This window comes from Danio rerio, chromosome 6, assembly GCF_049306965.1.
Source record: "Danio rerio strain Tuebingen ecotype United States chromosome 6, GRCz12tu, whole genome shotgun sequence".
NCBI classification, from domain to species: Eukaryota; Metazoa; Chordata; class Actinopteri; order Cypriniformes; family Danionidae; genus Danio; species Danio rerio.
The window spans coordinates 3,062,501-3,067,500 of NC_133181.1; the positions used below are offsets into that span (position 1 = coordinate 3,062,501).

The following is a 5,000-nucleotide window of genomic DNA, read 5'->3' on the forward strand; positions in this document are numbered from 1 at the left end:
TTATTTTTTAATTATCATCATCATAATACCACATCTAGCAAGAGATAAAAGCTGTCTGCACTTAAAAACAATACATATAAAAAAAAAAAACTGACCGGCCCACATTTAAAAATTGGTCCGGCCCTTCTGGCATTTGCCAGAATTGCCAGATGGCCAGTCCGCCCCTGCCCGCGGACGTTTCTGCGGACCGCGATTTACGTCCCGGGAGGTATGTATTCAAGCGTTTTTTTTGTTTTTGCGGATCCGCGAGAGGCCGCTGTGCGCGCTTTTTCGCGTCTCTGGAGCCTCTCGGGAGCGCGCGGCGTTCGTGCCCGCGCCGTTTTCGCGCGAAAAGCCACCGGATCGAAAAAAAAAAAAAAAGCAAAAGCCCTCGTCTTCGATTTCGACCGCGTTTTCGGATCCCGCCGCGTTCTCGCCCTTATTTTTCGGAATTCCGTTTTTCGTCTTATCTGATTTTCGGAACCTGCTGTTCCCCGGACTCAATCCTGGTCGTCGTCCACCGCGGTCGGCTCCGGCTCCTTCTCCGGGGCCTCCGCTCCGCCGACGCAACGCTGTGAGCTAAGCGGAGAAACTGATTGCATCGGGAAAGCCCTCCACTTGGAGGCGAGCCGTCGGCCGGCGAGCGCGAAGAGGAGGGGCGGAGTGGCGCCACACCGCCCCACAGCGTTCGCTCGAAAAAAACAAACGCGGCCTTTACGTACCTCCGGCCACGTAAAACGCGGTCTCCAGAAACGTCCGCGGGGCTACGTTTCCAGAATGAGCTTGGGTTGGAAGATGCGGGACTTTAGCGCTGTCTACGGGTGTAGTAACTAGCAAAGAAAACAAAGCACAAAGGCAGAACATTCCATAGGTAAGATTTAGTTTTTTACGTTTTTGTATGTTACAGACATTTGTGCGAAATAACGTTACTAATGATAACAGTCTCTTACTGCATTCAACATAAGGCAAAGTAGCTACAACTCGAACTAAACACTCGGCTTATGCTAGTTTGGTTTAATAAAATCAACAAACAATGCAAAAGAAATATGACGACGAGATGCTGCGCTGCCAGAAACTTGTATTATTGTGGGCTAGTGAAGGAGTCGTTCATAACGGGGATTCATTCACAAACGAATCGCTCCCTCCGTCAGCATGATAAGTGAAAGAAGGAGAGGAGCTGTGTTTCAGGACATGATTAGATTAAATTTAACAGGGAGGGTGGATAGTACATTTCTGTACACACAAACACAAGCTTTTTGTCAGGAATGCCCGTGCGGTCACTGATCCATCAATGTAGAAAAGTGATGTAAAATCATAATTTTCATAATTAGAAAAAAAAAAATTGCATACTAACATCCAGGAAAACCCCCGATCACAGATATATGTGTATATGTGTATATCTCTGGCTTTGGATGGCCACAGTCCTCCACTGTACCTTGGTCCCGCATTCATTTCAAAGGAGCGCTACCCTGTAGCAAGATGGCGGCTCTATTGACGCACTCCTTCCAATTGACAACAACAGGGTAGGCGACATCTAATGTATATATCTATGTTCAGAGGTAAGATGAGCAGTTTATCAGGTAAACTTTCCTTCAAACAGTTACTTCACCTCAGATATTCATTCATATAAACTCCTACACCAACTGTATTGTGATTTCTTTACATCTCAGCCAATTTTTTGTCGCATATTCAAAGGTTGCGACAAGATTCCAGCACGCAATTTGTCCACTCCACACAGAAATGTCGGTCCTCGAACCAGCGACCTTCTTGGTGTGAGGCGACAGTGCTAACCACTGAGTCCTCCAATATTGAATATTTAATGTATCATCTCAGATAAAGCCCCGTTTGTGTGTTGAGCTTGTTGTGGCCTTGTGTTTTTATGAAATATTGATCTGATTTGTGAAAGGCCACACGCTGTGGGCTCGAGCAAATGTCACGAACTCCCGCATGTTCCGCTCAACATCTGATGCTTTGCCTTGGTTGCTCATGTTTGCATCTCCTCCACCAGCTGAACGCAGATGTGAGGCTGATTCTGCTATTTGCTGATATTATCGGTGTGGTGTTTGTGGGATAAAAACTCATTATTGCAAGCGGCCGTCCCTAATGTCATGTAAATCTCACTGGATCCATACAGTCAGGATTCAGTTCATCTTGTATCATAATGAGGGCAGAATAAATCGAATTGGAATTGAATAAACTAAGACTTCTATCTGGTTATTATAATTATAAGCTTGATATGAACGCATTTCAGTGCAAATGAATGGCGAATGAAAACTGGAGATGTAGAGAAGCACTCCTAACAGCAGCAGCAGCAGTGATGTGCTTTCTGCTCTCTCTAAAAATCTGCACAGGAATCAATTAGTCGGCCGTTCTGGAGTAAAGTGGCCTTCAGTGAGTCGTGTAATTCTGACCCGCAGCCCACCGTCTCCCTCATTCCGCTTAATTGTATTTATTTAAGATAATCCATTCAGTGGGTTTAATTATGTGCTCTGCTTTATGAGGGAGAGGAATAAATCATCATTTGTCCCGTAGGATATTCCTGCGTGTGGTTTTCACTCTTCAGCCAAGTGTCAGCTGAGAATAAGAGCAGAAAAGAGTCTTGCTTCAAGCGTGATCCCTCAACGGAAAGAAAAATAAAGGACGTAATTAGAAAATCGGCCGAAAATTGGACTCTTTTTAAACAGTATTTGGGCAAACCCAAAGCCCAGATGTTAAACTTATTAAACTGTTTGGGCTACAGATATAAATGATTTAAACTGCGACTGAGCATGACTTCATTTGGCATTTTACTATTTATTTTTTATTTTTATGATTTGATTTCAATCATAGAATCTGAAACTTTTTAAAAAACGTTGATTATTTATTTAGCTTTTTTATTATATTTTGTTATTAGATGCTCAAAATCTGACACACAATTTTTCAAAAGTATAGAAAGAGCATTTATTTATTGTTTAATTTAGTTTATTTTTATTTTATTACATTCCTAGAATAACTAGTTTTCTTAAAAATATGTGAGAATAATATTTTATTGTTTTACAAACCCTGGAATCTGCCACATACTTTATTTTATCTAATTTATTTTACTACTTTTATTTATGACTGTGCTTAGACACACATTCTTTAAAAATATGAGGGGAAAACATTTATTTATTTATTTAGTTTAGTTTTATTCTTTATTTTATTACATTCCTAGTATAACCCATGTTGTAAAAATATGTGAGAAGAATATTTATTATTTTTTAGGCCTGGAATCTGCCACATACTTTTATTTTATTTTAATTTAATTATTATCACTAATTTAATTTCAAGCAACGAATCTGACACATTTTCTCCAAGCATTATGGAACTTTTTTTTCAAACTTTGGTTGATATTTTTTATAAATTAATATTAATATGCTTAGAGTCTGACACACATTCTTTAATACATATGGAAGAAAGTTTTCTTTTTACACATTTTTGTAAATATATGTAAGATTATTTGATTATTTTATTAGCCAGAAATGTGCCTCATACTTTTATTTTATTTTATTTATTTTATTTATTTATTCATTCATTTATTCATTTATTTATGTATTTATTTATTTATTTATTTATTTATTTATTTATTTATTTATGTGTTTATTTATTTATTTATTTATTTGAAAAATAATTTTAAGCATAAAACTGACACATTTTCTCCAAACAATTCGTTTTTTTCTTTTTATTTCTTTTTTTTATTAATATGTTTAGAGTCTGACACACACTCTGAAAATATGGAAAAAGCATTTATTTATTTAGTTTTATTCTTTATTTTATTACATTCCTAGTATAACTCATGTTTGTAAAAAGAATACAGTATTCTTCTACTGTATGAGAAGGATACAGTATTTTATTAATTTACAAACCCTGAAATTTGCCCCATACTTTTATTTTATTTTATTTTATTTTAGAACATTCCTAGTAAAATATGTAGAATAGTATTTTTTATTTTATTAGTTTACAAGACTTTAATTTGCCACATACGTTTGTGTAATTTAATTTTTTTATTAAATTTGATTTGATTTCAAACAGAAATCTGACACATTTTCTCCAAACAATCTGGGAAGTTTTTAATAAACTATGATTATTTGTTTTGTTTTGTTTTATTTATTACTATGATTATAATCTGATGCACATTCTTTAAATAAAATATGGAAGAAAAATATTCATTTATTTTATTCGTTATTATATTACATTATTAATATAACTAATTTTCTTAAAAATTAGGAGAAGAATATTTTTAATATTGTTTTACTTACAAATACTTTTTATTTAATTCAATTGAATTTTTATAAACTTATCAAGTTCAGAAACAGTCAAAATATGTGTAACATGGAATATTTCAAAATGTATTTACTTCAATTACAAGCCTAGAATCTGACACGGGGTGGCACGGTGCCTCACTATTTACTATAGTGAGCTGATAGGCTGTAATAAATAGTATACTTTAGTTATTTCTACAGTAAACTGGTGAATTGTAGTATAACAAACTTTGTTTATATTAGTTCTTGTATCATTATAGCATCTATAGAATTACCACATCAGATCAATTCAAGTACTGTACTGCACTATGAATTACTATAGTATTTTATGGGCTCATGAATCCGCTCTGATTCTCCATAATGCCTTTATGTTTCGATTTTTGATCCGGTGCCAGTTTTGTGTGTTAAGCGAGTGTATGCAGTGTGTTTTTGTGCTGTGTGTGTGGATCACGTTTGTTTTTCACAGGCTGATGGCGCAGATTCGCTCGGCCAACTCAAATAAACAGCGGCTCTTGGCAGCGGAGAAGCCCAGCGTTTGGCGAACGGGGGATTTTTATGCTCGTTTTGGCCTGACAGTCTAGACGTTTTATAACGTTTGGAGGAATTCGGCTGGCCTTGAGTTTGTGTCAGACTCCCTGGAGCTCGCAGTCCAGCTTTTACTTCTGAAAGAGCCATAAAACATGTGCGATCCAGACACGTTGCTGTGAACTTTACTTTTAGTTTGATTTAGTTGAGTGTTTT

General features: G+C 36.4%; 1 protein-coding gene across 11 annotated transcripts in view; it reads left to right on the forward strand.

Annotated features, from left to right (window-relative positions):
* The window catches only part of pbx1b (pre-B-cell leukemia homeobox 1b), a 127,375-nt gene that overhangs the window by 94,207 nt on the left and 28,168 nt on the right, over positions 1-5,000 (forward strand). For 4 of the 11 annotated variants that reach the window (XR_012407415.1, XM_073953298.1, XM_073953295.1 and 1 more), the window contains exon 1: positions 740-850. The exons of the other annotated variants lie outside the window; for them this stretch is intronic. The gene's annotated coding sequence lies outside the window, so the exon portion shown is untranslated. Of the gene's footprint in view, positions 1-739; positions 851-5,000 lie in introns of those variants that run through there. 11 annotated transcript variants of the gene reach the window in all.